The following is a 16,190-nucleotide window of genomic DNA, read 5'->3' on the forward strand; positions in this document are numbered from 1 at the left end:
ATAAAAAGGAAAAAGGGGAAAGAAAACATATAATTATGGGAATGAAGGCATGGGAACGTATAGGGATAAGAGCAAAACAGAGGGACAGCACAGTTCGCACCCAATATCATACTTGAAAGGATATGAATCTGATCAGCAATATAGCAGATGCTATCTGCATGGGATCTAACTGTGACTTTTTGTGGTATCTATGATCCTACTTGTTAATGCTATGTCTACAAAGTAAGTCACTAAGTGTTCTAGAACGATTCAACCTATATTATATGACATATAAAATAAAAAAAACAATATGTTGAACTACTGTTTAGCGGCCATATTCAAGTTCAGAGCAGTGTAGACCGCAATAAAAATCTCACTCCATGGCGACTGCGGTTGTTGGTGGGCTCTTATGGTGTCTGCTTTTTTTCATTTTAGATGAGGTGTCGGCTTCCACCGCTGCTCTTAGATTCAATGCTGCTTGGGTATCTTCAGGTGTACGGAAGGCTTCAGTCTTACCATCCGGTTTAAATATGCGGAGCACCGCTGGGTATTGCAGGACAAACTCGTGCTGTTGGGCGACCAACTGAGAGCCGATAGGGGAGAATGCTTTGCGTTTTTTTGCCACTTTAGCCGAAAAGTCATGAAATAGAATGATGCGGTGACCCAGAATTAGTAGTGTAGAGGTCAGTCTCTTGTAAGTGTCCAGGATAAGTGCCTTATCAGCATGATTTAGATACTTGGGATCACCTGTCTCGGATGTGTATCAGCCAAGTTTGGATTAGAGGCAGTCTGCGATCTCATTGGACCCAGTCTATGGGCTCTTTCAACTATATAACTGGTATTTGTTTTCGGGGTCTCAAATGCGTAGCGTACCTACCTAACCACATAATAATACTAGCTAACAGTCTGAGTTGTGCCATGTACTGTCGCGTGTAGGTATACCTGAATAAATAGAGGGCATACCTATCTGAGAGATGAAATTAGTTAAATAAGGGGGGGTCGGGTGGGATGTGAAGAACCCGCGGTGTATCGTGCTAATGACGCCGTGGGTTCTTATAGTGATAACCCCGCCCCCTCTCACAAATACAGGCAAACAAGTTAGCCTTCTACCTTGTTTTCGGGGTCTCAAATGTGTAGCGTACCTACCTAAACCTAACCATATAATAATACTAGCTAACAGACAGTCTGAGTTGTGCCATGTACTGTCGCGTGTAGGTATACCTGAATAAATAGAGGGCAAAACTTCAATATTTAAAACAAAAACGCTTTATTAAACAAACCACTACCTCAGGATTTAATGCGAATATGTATGATCGACAAATGACGTAGTGGTGAGTGCTGCCCCAATAACCGTGGCCGACCCCCCACTAGGTCCTAGACGTGCGAAAGGAAAGCTTGCAACACTCGAACTGGGCACCACTAGTGGGTAGGAAAATACCATACGAAACAAGCTGACCGGGCAATGACGTTTGCAGCTATACGATTTGGATGCGTGATTATCTGTATCCCCACAACCTGATAAAATTCGACCTTGCACCTGTATGTGAATTCCCCTGGCCCTAGAAGCCATAATCACCTGAGAATAGAGCGGCCTTTAACGTTAAGCTGACCTGACAACCACATCGAGAATTATGGCTTGATGGCTAGAGGGTTTCTCTAACCTCCATTTTTTAAATGCTTTACAGAGCAGCGCCGCTGGCATGAGACGTGTCCAAAGACGCCTTGTCAGGCGGGATAATGCGACATGGAGCCAGATATACCTTGATAGTATGAGCTAAATGCAGCAAATAGTGGCCAAAACCCAACCAATGCAAGTAGGAATGAAAATGATATCTAAACTGGATCAACCAAGCCCGTATGCACAATCCCAAGTGCTAAACATGAAAACCCGGATGACTACCTAGTTGTCAACCTAAAGCCGTGTTAGATTGTAACTAAACCGGCCTGTGGACGTGACAGGCAATGAAACCACTTATGCAACAGGCAAGATCGTGAAACTCAACCAATATCATCGACAACCTGAAGCCGAGACAGACGAAACGTCAACAGAAATCAAGCTGTTTCCCTGAATACATGTCCCAAATGCTAAATAAACATGTGCAAACGTATAAAGACATCGTTGTCAACCCGAAGTCGTGTCGGGTAATGACTGAACCAACCTGTGGACGTGACAGGTCTAGCCGAAAATGGAAAACTCCACTAATCAACTTGAAGCTGAGACCACTCATAACCACGAAGTGACCTATTTTTGGGGAATAAACTATATATCTGTAGCCTGACCCAACTACTAACTAACGCAATTGTATGTAAAGAAATTTTCGCCAACCTGAAGCCGTGTCAGGTTGTATCCGGACCGACCTGTAGACGTGACTGGTCAATCCGAAACTAAAAACCTCAACCAAAGTAAGGAATGTACTGAACGAACATATCAGCAATTACCGAGTATGAACGCTATAAGCATATGCCTAGCATAACTCCTTGACACATATGCAGAACATGACAACATGAATGTGAGCCCGGCATAACTAACCAGACCTTGTGTACATCAAGAACACTAAGACCACATATCCAAAAACAGACACCATGACCGTGAACACCGACCAAACTATATGAGCTCCTGTACCGCACAAACTATATGAACGTGAGGCTAGAATGAGCTGCATGAGCGAGCGTATGCACTGAACAAATTATATGAACACCTACCCAGTATCACGCATATGCCCAGTACAAACTATATGATTGCATGACGCCCTGATGCATGATATTAAACATACCTACAAGCGCTGTCTACGCCACTCCACCATGTCTATTGTCACGATTCGGCAGGCTGGAGGTGGATCCTCTGTGCCAGAGAGGGATTGGCGTGGACCGTGTTGGTGGACCGGTTTTAAGTTGCTACTGGTATTCACCAGAGCCCGCCGCAAAGCGGGATGGTCTTGCATCGGCGGTAGCAACCAGGTCGTATCCACCAGCAACGGCTCAACCTCTCTGACTGCTGAAGATAAGCGCGGTACAAGGGAGTAGACAAGAGCAAGGTCGGACGTAGCAGAAGGTCAGGGCAGGCAGCAAGGATCGTAGTCAGGGGCAACGGCAGGAGGTCTGGAACACAGGCTAGGAACACACAAAGAAACGCTTTCACTGGCACAATGGCAACAAGATCCGGCGAGGGAGTGCAGGGGAAGTGAGGTATAAGTAGGGAGTGCACAGGTGAACAAACTGATTAAGCCTGCTGTGTGCCAATCAGTGGCGCAGTGGCCCTTTAAATTGCAGAGACCCGATGCGCACACGCCCTAAGGAGCGGGGCCGCGCGCGCCGGGACAAGACAGACGGGGAACGGGTCAGGTACGGGAGCCGGGATGCGCATCGTGAGCGGGCGCCTCCCGCATCGCGAATCGCATCCCGGCTGAGAGTGATATTGCAGCGCACCCGGTAAGCAGGTCTGACCGGGGCGCTGCGAATGAGAGGATGCTGCGAGCGCTCCGGGGAGGAGCGGGGACCCGGAGCGCTCGGCGTAACAGTACCACCCCCTTGGGTCTCCCCCTCTTCTTGGAGCCTGAGAACCTGAGGATAAGACTTTTGTCTAGGATGTTGTTCTCAGGTTCCCAGGATCTCTCCTCTGGGCCACAGCCTTCCCAATCCACCCAAATTTTTTTTTTCTCTCTGACAGTCTTGGAGGCCAGAATCTCCTTCACGGAGAAGACGTCAGAAGAACCGGAAACAGGAGTGGGAGAAACAACTTTGGGAGAGAAGCGGTTAATGATGAGTGGTTTAAGGAGAGAGACATGGAAGGCATTGGGAATACGAAGAGAAGGAGGAAGAAGGAGTTTGTAAGAGACAGGGTTAATCTGGCACAAGACTTTGAAAGGGCCAAGATAGCGTGTTCCCAGTTTGTAACTGGGGACACGAAAGCGGACATATTTAGCGGAGAGCCATACCTTGTCTCCGGGAGCAAAAATGGGGGAAGTTCTTCTTTTCTTATCGGCAAATCTTTTCATCCGGGATGAAGCCTGTAAAAGAGAATTTTGGGTCTCTTTCCATATGGTGGAAAGGTCACGAGTCACTTCATCCACAGCGGGCAAACCAGAGGGCAAGGGAGTAGGGAGGGGGGGAAGAGGGTGACGGCCGTACACCACGAAAAATGGGGATTTAGCAGAAGATTCGGAAACTCTGAAGTTGTATGAGAATTCGGCCCATGGTAGAAGATCTGCCCAGTCATCCTGGCGGGAGGAAACAAAATGCTGTAAATAGTCACCCAGGACCTGATTAATTCTTTCTACTTGCCCATTGGATTGGGGATGATAAGAAGAAGAGAAGTTTAATTTGATCTTGAGCTGTTTACAGAGGGCCCTCCAGAATTTAGACACGAATTGGACGCCTCTATCCGAGACGATATGCGTGGGCAAACCGTGAAGGCGAAAAATGTGTACAAAAAATTGCTTTGCCAACTGAGGCGCTGAAGGAAGACCAGGAAGAGGAATAAAATGTGCCATCTTGGAAAATCGATCAACGACCACCCAAACAACTGTGTTGCCACGGGATGAGGGCAAGTCCGTAATAAAGTCCATACCAATCTGTGACCAAGGCTGTTCAGGAACAGGCAGAGAATGAAGGAGACCAGCAGGCTTCTGGCGAGGAGTCTTATCCCGGGCACAGACGGTACAGGCCCGCACGAAATCAACAACATCAGTCTCCAGAGTCGGCCACCAATAAAAATGAGAGATGAGTTGCAAGGATTTTTTGATGCCCGCATGGCCTGCGAGGTGGGAGGAGTGTCCCCATTTGAGAATCCCGAGACGCTGGCGTGGAGAAACGAAGGTCTTCCCTGGAGGAGTTTGCCTGATGGAGGCTGGAGAAGTGGAGATCAGACAGTAAGGAGGAATGATGTGTTGCGGAGAGACGAGAGAGGGCATCGGCCCTAATGTTCTTGTCAGCAGGGCGAAAATGGATTTCAAAGTTAAAACGGGCAAAGAACAACGACCACCTAGCCTGGCGAGGGTTCAGTCGTTGGGCAGACTGGAGATAGGAGAGATTCTTGTGATCAGTGTATATGATAACTGGAAATTTTGATCCCTCCAGCAGGTGCCTCCATTCCTCAAGCGCCAATTTAATGGCCAGTAGTTCTCGATCACCAATGGAGTAGTTTCTCTCCGCCGGAGAGAAGGTCCTAGAAAAAAACCCACAAGTAACAGCATGCCCGGAAGAATTTTTTTGTAGAAGGACAGCTCCAGCTCCCACTGAGGAGGCATCTACCTCCAATAGGAAGGGTTTAGATGGGTCAGGTCTGGAGAGCACGGGAGCAGAAGAAAAGGCAGACTTGAGATGTTTAAATGCGTCTTCCGCTTGGGGAGACCAGGACTTAGGATTGGCATTTTTCTTGGTTAAAGCCACGATAGGAGCCACAATAGTGGAAAAGTGTGGAATAAATTGTCTGTAATAATTGGCGAACCCCAAAAAACGTTGGATAGCACGGAGTCCGGAGGGGCGTGGCCAATCTAAGACGGCAGAAAGTTTATCTGGGTCCATTTGTAGTCCCTGGCCAGAGACCAAGTATCCTAGGAAAGGAAGAGATTGACATTCAAACAGACATTTCTCCATTTTGGCATAAAGTTGATTGTCCCGAAGTCTCTGAAGAACCATGCGGACATACCGGCGGTGTTCTTCTAAGTTGGCAGAAAAAATCTGAATATCGTCCAGATAAACCACAACACAGGAATATAGGAGATCACAAAAAATTTCATTAACAAAGTCTTGGAAGACGGCAGGGGCGTTGCACAGGCCAAAGGGCATGACCAGATACTCAAAGTGTCCATCTCTGGTGTTAAATGCAGTCTTCCATTCGTCCCCCTCCCTGATGCGGATGAGATTATAAGCACCTCTTAAGTCCAGTTTGGTAAAGATGTGGGCGCCTTGTAGGCGATCAAAGAGTTCAGAGATAAGAGGTAAGGGGTAGCGTTTTTTTACCGTGATTTTATTAAGTCTGCGGTAATCAATGCAAGGGCGTAGGGAGCCATCTTTTTTGGACACAAAAAAAAATCCAGCTCCGGCAGGAGAGGAGGACTTGCGGATAAACCCCTTTTTTAAATTCTCCTGGATGTACTCCGACATGGCTAGAGTCTCTGGAGCAGACAGAGGATAGATTCTGCCCCGGGGTGGAGTAGTACCCGGGAGGAGGTCAATAGGACAGTCATAAGGCCTGTGAGGAGGTAAAGTCTCTGCTTGCTTTTTGCAAAAAACATCAGCATAGTCCATATAAGCCTTAGGAAGACCGGATACAGGGGGAACCACAGGGTCACGACAGGGAGTACTGGGAACCGGTTTAAGACAGTCCTTGTGACAAGAAGTACCCCAGTTCTTGATTTCTCCTGTGGACCAATCAAGGGTTGGGGAATGGCGTTGAAGCCACGGTAGTCCAAGAAGAATTTCAGAAGTGCAGTTGGAGAGGACCAAAAATTAAATTTTTTCGTGATGAGGTCCGATGCACATTAGGAGAGGTTCCGTGCGGTAACGCACGGTACAGTCCAATCTTTCATTGTTAACAGAATTGATGTAGAGGGGTCTGGCGAGACTGGTCACCGGGATGTTGAACCTGTTGATGAGAGAGGCCAAAATAAAATTTCCTGCAGATCCGGAATCCAAGAAGGCCATAGCAGAGAAGGAGAAGGTAGAAGAAGATATCCGCACAGGCACAGTAAGGCGTGGAGAAGCAGAGTTCACATCAAGAACTGTCTCACCTTTGTGCGGAGTCAGCGTACGTCTTTCCAGGCGGGGAGGACGGATAGGATAATCCTTCAAGAAGTGTTCGGTACCGGCACAATACAGGCAAAGATTCTCCATGCGGCGTCGTGTCCTCTCTTGAGGTGTCAAGCGAGACCGGTCAACTTGCATAGCCTCCACGGCGGGAGGCACAGGAACGGATTGCAGAGGACCAGAGGAGAGAGGAGCCGGGGAGAGAAACCGCCTCGTGCGAACAAAGTCCATATCCTGGCGGAGCTCCTGACGCCTTTCGGAAAAACGCATGTCAATGCGGGTGGCAAGATGAATAAGTTCATGCAGGTTAGCAGGAATTTCTCGTGCGGCCAGCACATCTTTAATGTTGCTGGATAGGCCTTTTTTAAAGGTCGCGCAGAGGGCCTCATTATTCCAGGATAATTCGGAGGCAAGCGTACGGAATTGGATGGCGTACTCGCCAACAGAAGAATTACCCTGGACCAGGTTCAGCAGGGCAGTCTCAGCAGAAGAGGCTCGGGCAGGTTCCTCAAAGACACTTCGAATCTCCGTGAAGAAGGAGTGTACAGAGGCAGTGACAGGGTCATTGTGGTCCCAGAGCGGTGTGGCCCATGACAGAGCTTTCCCAGACAGAAGGCTGACTACGAAAGCCACCTTAGACCTTTCAGTAGGAAACTGGTCCGACATCATCTCCAAGTGCAGGGAACATTGCGAAAGAAAGCCACGGCAAAACTTAGAGTCCCCATCAAATTTATCCGGCAAGGACAATCGTAGGCCGGAAGCGGCCACTCGCTGCGGAGGAGGTGCAGGAGCTGGCGGAGGAGATTGTTGCTGGAGCTGTGGTAATAGCTGCTGTAGCATCACGGTCAGTTGAGACAGCTGGTGGCCTTGTTGCGCTATCTGTTGCGACTGCTGGGCGACCACCATGGTGAGGTCGGCGACAACTGGCAGTGGGACTTCAGCGGGATCCATGGCCGGATCTACTGTCACGATTCGGCAGGCTGGAGGTGGATCCTCTGTGCCAGAGAGGGATTGGCGTGGACCGTGTTGGTGGACCGGTTCTAAGTTGCTACTGGTATTCACCAGAGCCCGCCGCAAAGCGGGATGGTCTTGCAGCGGCGGTAGCAACCAGGTCGTATCCACCAGCAACGGCTCAACCTCTCTGACTGCTGAAGATAAGCGCGGTACAAGGGAGTAGACAAGAGCAAGGTCGGACGTAGCAGAAGGTCAGGGCAGGCAGCAAGGATCGTAGTCAGGGGCAACGGCAGGAGGTCTGGAACACAGGCTAGGAACACACAAGGAAACGCTTTCACTGGCACAATGGCAACAAGATCCGGCGAGGGAGTGCAGGGGAAGTGAGGTATAAGTAGGGAGTGCACAGGTGAACAAACTGATTAAGCCTGCTGCGCCAATCAGTGGCGCAGTGGCCCTTTAAATTGCAGAGACCCGGCGCGCGCGCGCCCTAAGGAGCGGGGCCGCGCGCCGGGACAAGACAGACGGGGAACGGGTCAGGTACGGGAGCCGGGATGCGCATCGCGAGCGGGCGCCTCCCGCATCGCGAATCGCATCCCGGCTGAGAGTGATATTGCAGCGCACCCGGTCAGCAGGTCTGACCGGGGCACTGCGAATGAGAGGATGCTGCGAGCGCTCCGGGGAGGAGCGGGGACCCGGAGCGCTCGGCGTAACATCTATGAAACACTACTTTTACAAACCAAGCTGTCAGAACGTGGGGTCAGAGGAGATTATCTACATGTATGCCCCTGAGAAACTAAGACTGAATGCACCAATCCCACAATCTGAACGAATTGCCAAACACTATATGTATACCCTGAACAAAGTATGTGACTATGTACAGGACAAACTATATGGGCGTATGCACAGAACGCACTATGACAGAGTGGCCTGAATAAGTATCTGATAGTGTAGCCTGAATAAACTAAAAGAGTGTATGACCTGAACAACTTAAATGCGCGTGTGCCAGGACAAACTAGATGAGCGAGTGCTCAGCACAGACTATGCACGTGTGGTCAAAACCAAACCCTACAACTTGGATGAGTATATGCCACGAGCAATTTAAAAGCACGAACAAACTACCCGCACGTATGTCTAGGACAGACTGCCTAACTAACATACGCATGGAACAAATTGTGAACATATGACCAGGCCAACTTATGACTAAAAGCATGGAACCAAAATGCCTGAGCTTAACCAGGGAACAACTAAGTGATTGTAAGCACAGGACTATATGAGCATGTGCACCTGACAACAATATGAGAATATCAGGACCAAATGTGAGCTCGTGCCTAGGACTGACTAAGTGTGCTTATGCCGAGAACAACCTATGAATGCACAGGATGCCTCTATTACCGTGTAGGCGGAATAAACTGTAAGTGCAAATGAACTACGAATGTGCCGAGAACAAATAATGCTCATATGTGTAAAGACACTATATGATCGTATGTGAGCGTATGCCCGGAACAAATCACATGCGTGTATGCCAAGGATGAACTATCTAGGCGTGTCCAGAGCAACAATGAGCGTGAAAAAACGGAACGAACCATGCACGTGCACATGAACGAACTATATGCAGAGGACAAAATATATGCGGGAATGCTCATAACAAGCTACGAGCGTATGCACTAAACTTACATGGCATCTAACAACGGAGCATCTGCACCAAACCACGAGGATGAACATATATACGGAACAAACCATGAATGCATGCGCTGAAATACTCTGAGTATGTGAACTATATGTGAGTATGCACAATGAACTATGTGAATGTCTGCTCGGAACAAACTAAATGTGGATACACCTGAAACACACTATGTGAGATAATGCAAAGACAAACTATATGAGCGAATGCCCAGAGTAAACTATATGCACATATGGCCAACTACGAACCATGCGCCTGAGTATGAGAACTATGATCTACTATACCGGACAAACTTGATTAACCTATCTTCAGTACGACTATGTGCTCGCATGCGAAACAATGTGCGTATGCCCAGAACAAACTAGATAAGCGTCCGCCCAAAACAACTTGATGAACGTATGCACGTACAAACTATATGCACGCATGACATAATTATATGACCACGTACTCATGCACATAACACTCTCCATGCTGTACTAGCATGTGCGGCATAATGCTACGAACGTGCGAACTGCACAACACCGAGAGCGCATTTCCATCCTAAATACCACCAGTGCATGCTCAGCATTCATGCTACCAGTGCATATACAGCATGAACGCTAGGAGCACGCACACAGTATTAATGCTATGAGCGTATGCACAATACAACCCTACGAGTGTACGTACCGTACAGAGACTGCACAGCATAAATGCTATGCCCGTATGTATATATAATTACTACGAGCAGATGCACAGTATGAATATTATGGCTACATGTGCATTACCACCAGCGTGCCATGCAGCAACACTTCTACTGCACAATGGCTATAAGTGCACGTGGAACAATAAACATGACACGCCCCTCCTATAAGAGGAGGGACGTGTCGAAACTCAATAAATAAGAGCAAATATGTGTGTTGTGACCGTATGCATGGGACCAGTTATAGGAGCGTGACCAATTGTTTGGAGCGGGTATTTACGACAACTAAATGATAGTATGCGTGGAATGTTATATGAGCGTTGCACCGCATAACTATATGATTGAATGTATAGAATGACTATAAGAGCGAGTGCATTAAACCACTATATGACCATATGTGTAGAATATATTATAGGGACATGGCACGGAACAACTATATAATTGTAAGCGTAGAATGATTTATGGGAACGTGTGCACAGAACTACATGATTATAGGATGAACTATAGAAGCGTGTGCACAGATCAACTAAATGATTGTATGCGTAGAATAAATTCTAGACACGTGTGCACTGAACCGCTATATAATTGTGGACTACATTATAGGCGCATGTGCATGGAAACATCTATATGACTGTAAGCATAGAATAATTTATAGGAACTTGTGCATTGAACAACTATATGACTGTATGCGTGAAATAACTTATGGGAATGTGTGCATGGAACAACTATATAGCCATTATGCTACGAGCGTGTTTACCGTATAACTGCTACGAGCGTGTGTACCGTATAAACGCCACGAGCGTGTGTACAGTATGAATGCTATAACCGCGTGTGCAGTACAAAGGCTACGACCGTGTGTACTATTTAAATACTACGACCGTGTGTACCGTACAAAGGCTACGACCGTGTGTACAGTATGAATGCCACGACCGTGAGTACAGTACAAAGGCTACGACCGTGTGTACAGTATAATGTTACGACCGTACAAAGGCTACGACCGTGTGTACAGTGTAAATGCTACGAGCGTGTGTGTAGTACAAAGGCTACGACCGTGTGTACAGTATAATGCTACGACCGTTTGTACAGTACAATGGCTACGACCGTGTGTACCGCACGGCAGCTGCGATTGTGTGCACAGCAACACCCACTGTGATTTAAGATTAACCTAACCTACCTGCATGACCATTATTATTTTTTTTCCTACCGAGGGGAACCAAATGTGAATACCCTGAATTACCGTAGAAACATCCCATGTTAACCTTGCGAAGACACCGTAACGGGCTACGAGGGAGTGAAATATATGACCAAACACATTCCTGCCCTGACCTGGACATGCGATAGGGGCCTGAACGAGTCCTGCCCCTGGAGTGTGCTAAAGTCCGGGTGTCAACCTTTTAGACGTGCCGTAAGCAAGCCGGATGCATACCATTGCTGCCCAGGACCTCAGACCCTCACCCCCAAACAGAATTCCACTTATCCCACAGTTTGCCCTAGTACCAACTGAGCCGCTATTCTTGCGGTGCCGTGACACATGCGCCCTTGAGGTCTCCGTAGCCGCGTGGGGTAGCCACTGTGGAGTGAGCTTATAGCATGCAACATCGAAAATAACCACCAGGGCTGGGCTGAATAGAGGTTTCCCCAAGCTCCAGCTTACCCCCAGAGCTAGTGAACCTGCAAACCTCCATCAGCCCCAGCCACCTACCCGACACCGCTCCACACACGGAAGGAGATACGGTCAACTGACTCGCCGGTCAGCTGATCAGTGTCATGTGAAGAACCCGCATCGCCGCGGCCTCGTGCTGCGCCCGTGTAGTGGCCCCGCGTAATCACGCCACTACTAAACGAGCCCCCCAAAAAGTATAATGACCAGGGCTGGACTGACTGAGCCCCCCCAAAGCCGCGGCTTACCTCCGCAACGAGGAGGACACTGCCGCACGCCTCAGCCAGTCCCAGCCACTTACCCACACCACCTCCGAGCGAACTTCCGGTCAGCTGACCCGACAGTCAGCTGATCATGGATGACGTGAAGAACCCGCGGCGTATCGTGCTAGTGACGCCGCGGGTTCTTATAGTGATAACCCCGCCCCCTCTCACAAATACAGGCAAACAAGTTAGCCTTCTCACTAATCCCCAGTGCTTGCGGCAGGTCCTCAGCACAGATTGTATGTAACTGATGCATCGGAATGGATTCTGGCAGCCCAACTAACCTTAGGTTGCTCCGCCGTGAATGATTTTCCTGATCGTCTGTCTTTTCCTGCAGAGCCTTAGTGAGTCGTAGTGACTGCTGCAGTTGCTTTTTAGTAGACATCATCTCAGTCACACTCAATCGATCATCCAATTCAGCTAACTGGCTAGAGTGGAGAGTAACTTCTCCCTGTATGCTGGATAATGCTAAGGCAATGGTGTTGTCTAGCTGCAGCTTCAGGTCCAGCAGCAGTAGCTCTGCCACTTCTGTGGCTAGCAATGCAGCTAAGGCCTTGCAGAAGAAAGGCAGCCCTGGTATTGGGGGGGGGGTCTTCCAATTCGAGAGGCAGACATGATACAGGTCCCATAGTTACAGGGGACTAAGATAGCACAGTCTCACCATCTATCCCATGCTCACCTCCCCCTGTGGCAGAGATGCAGCTCCCGCTCACTGGCCTTGATGGACAAAGCGGTCCTCCAGACTTTTAGGCAACAGTTGATATTGGGTAGAACCCGGGATCAGGCAGATAACAATGGAAGGAACGGGATGAAGGAGCGGTCAGTACGGAGCTCTGTCTCCTTGCTCCTCACATTAGCATCCCGGAACCAGAAGTCATCAAGCCTCCCAGTATGACTTAAGCAGTGGTAAGGTTATGCTGTGAGTTGTGGTTTCACCCTTCATCACTGCAGAACATAGAGAGGCAGAATACACAATGATATTAGTGACTACATGTGTCATCTTCTACAGAACTTGATGCCCAGATGGCATTGGCTTGTCACTTTGTCACTTTCTAATCCTTTATATGAAAACTATAATTAATATAATACAGCCACACACTGTGCTCTCTAAATTAGGGATAGACCGATTATCGGTTTGGCCGATATTATCGGCTGATAATCACGATTTTGGACATTATTGGTATCGGCAATTATCTTGCCGATATGCCGATATTGCCCTGCCCCCCCGAACAGAGATGACCGTCGCCTCCGCTGCCCCATTGCCTCCCCCCATCCTCTGCCCACATACCGCCACCGCTGCCCCATTGCCTCCCCCCATCCTCTGCCCACATACTGCCACCGTTGCCCCATTGCCTCCCCCCATCCTCTGGCCACATGCCGCTGCCCCATCGCCACCCCCCATCCTCTGCCCACATACCACTGCCGCCCCATCGCCTCCCCCCATCCCCGGTGTTATAATTACCTGTTCCCGGGGTCCGCGATCCTTCTGGCTCCTGCGCTGTTGCTGTGCGCTGCGTAATGATGAGTGATGTCCCCAAAGCGACGTCACCGTCAGTGCGCACAGTGACAGAGGATGGGGGGGCGGTGGCTGTATGTGGGGAGAGGATGGGGGGGCGGCGGCGGTGGTATGTGGGCAGAGGATAGGGGGGGTGGGCGGCGGCGGTGGTGGTATGTGGGCAGAGGATTGGGGGGGGGGAGGCGATGGGGCAACTGTGGTGGTTAGACTAAGGACCCCAGGACAGGCAGGGGAAGAGAAGCGGGCAGCGGCGGCGGTCTCTGGCACCGCAAAAGCCGCTGCAGTTCATTAAAGCGCTCGATTATCGGTATCGGCCCTAAAAAATTGATATCGGACGATCCCTACTCTAAATATATAATACTACCACACACTATACCCCGTGAATATACTATTACCCCACACTGCACCCTCTGAATATAACCTTGCCGTACAGTGCATCCTCTGAATACAATACCGTAATGTATTGTGGCCCATAAAAACCATACCACCCCAGAAATTCTTTATATTATCCACTATATTTCTGAAATGCAAAACACTCTGTGCCCTTCACATATAGAAATAATTCCCCATACTGTGCCCCCGCATATGAAATATAATAATGCCCCCTGTACTGTGCCCCCACATATAACAATAATTATGCCTCCCATCCTGTGCCCCCCACATAATAATAATGCCTAGTCCTGTTCCCCCTCCCCCCCCCCCCTGTCAGCCAGACTCCATTCAGTTACCCCTGCCCCCTCTTCACCCTGGGAGGAGCTAGTTCAGTCTCTTGAGTACTGAATGCAGTGAGGTCAAGTCCTAAGAGTGTGTCTGGCATCCTGAGGAGGCCTAAAGTCTAGCATGCAGCCACAAATGCACAAGTCCACTACCCCACAGGTGAAAGTAAAAACCTGGTAGGCTACAAACGGGGTAAAGTCTGTCTAGTCAGTCCCAGTCAAGTCAGTCAAGATAAATCTGTGTCAAGTAAGTGTGGCCCTGCATCAAATTGTCCAAGTCCACTACAAGTCCCAGCAAGCCCTGTGGTCTCTGAAGTCACTGGTCACCTCCTTGGGCCTAGCCAAGCTGTATAGACTGTTACACCTGTCTGACTCAGTAAAGCTGCCGTTGTTACGTAACTTGGCATCAGAGTCATTATTTGCCCCCGTGCCTAGCCCAGGATCCAACGGTATACCTTCAGGTGGTGTAGAGGTAAAACCATGCCCTGACGTCATGAACACAAGGGGTTAATGCCATCTGCCCCTAGGGTAATTCCATCTGCCCTCATCACACCCTCACCACAACTTTTGTCATCCTACAAACCGGATATGGGTGTGCGCCTTATGCAAAAAGTACCACCCCCCCCCCCCCCCCCACAGTCTGAACTGTGTCCAGTATTGCCAAAAATTTGTACGCAGATGCGAAAAGAAATTGCGCCAGAAAGTATACGAGACTTTATCATCTACAGAGAATCTCCATCAGGGCCGAAGAGGCCTATCTCAAAGTCCCACTGCCCGAGGACGATGGAGAGTGGCCAGCAACTCCGGTAGGAGGAACGCTTGCATCTTCCAGAGAAGCGTCACTGGTGAGGCTGTCCCCTCACCACCGGACCTGGGGTTGTGAGTACCCCTACGGTGCTCCCACTAGTCCGGCTCTATTTATCCTGAATTTGCGCAAATCCTGTGGCAGTGGAGTGGCGCGGCTGCAGCGCTAGGACATGCACGGTGAGGCTGTTGGGGTTCCGGAGGTGAGCCAGGGGTGCTGTGCAGGCTGCCACTTGTATGAGGGGACACCCGTGGCTCTGGGAGGGCTGGTCACAGGCCCTGGACTGTCTCTGGCCGGATCTATAGAGGAGCGGCGGCCATTACTCCTCTTCCGCTTCGTGGGCGTGGCTTCAGAGTGCCATAGAAACTCCCGCAGTCTGGGCTTGTGGAGGCTGCCGGATAGCTTGCTTAGGATATCCAGCTGAAGGGAGCCTGAGAAGCTACTGCAGCTTACAGATCTTGCTGCTGAGGTGCCTGCTCGGCTGCCCCTCTGCATCTCCTCTGATCTGGGGGTGTATTCCCGGCCAGCCCCCCCCCCCCCCGGAGCTCCTCCTCGACCTTTCCTGGCAAAACTTCTCCACTATAGAGACAGAGACGCTATCCTGAGAGCGGTCCGTATTAAAGCGGAAGTATGCTTCCATGACAGCCGGGTGGCCTTCTATCCTGACTTTTCAGAGGACCAAATTCACCGAAGTTCGGGTGCGGCTGCGTGCCAAGGGATATCATTATGCCATGCTGTTTCCCGCCCGCCTTCGGGTGGTCGATGGGACTACTGCCTGGTTCTTCACTTCTCTGACTGAGGCTCTGTAGTGGATAGATGCGGCTCCTGAGGCTCCTGTGGCTGCTCCTCCGGACTTACTTACTGACGTCTGCTGCTGTTGGGCTATCCGTTTCTGTTCCGTTAGATAGTTAGGTGATAGGGGTTAGACTTCTTCCCCCCTAGGCCCTGATCTGGACTTTCGCACTGGTCTATGTATCCCTGTCCTGGGGTTTTTCAGGGGTTCTGGTGAGATAGCGAGTTGGCCCGAGTTCCTAATTAGAGGGGCTGGATTGGTGGGAGGGTGTTGTCTGCTGGGTGGTTGGGACTTGCTGCCTTTGTACGTTTAGTGTTCCAGGGTCTAGGTCTTCACAAGTTTAGTGTTAGACAGGGATTGATGGGGATGTATTTGTTTTGCTTTTTCTCTTGTTTTA

Source organism: Hyla sarda, chromosome 7 (genome assembly GCF_029499605.1).
Source record: "Hyla sarda isolate aHylSar1 chromosome 7, aHylSar1.hap1, whole genome shotgun sequence".
In the NCBI taxonomy this organism is placed as follows: Eukaryota; Metazoa; Chordata; class Amphibia; order Anura; family Hylidae; genus Hyla; species Hyla sarda.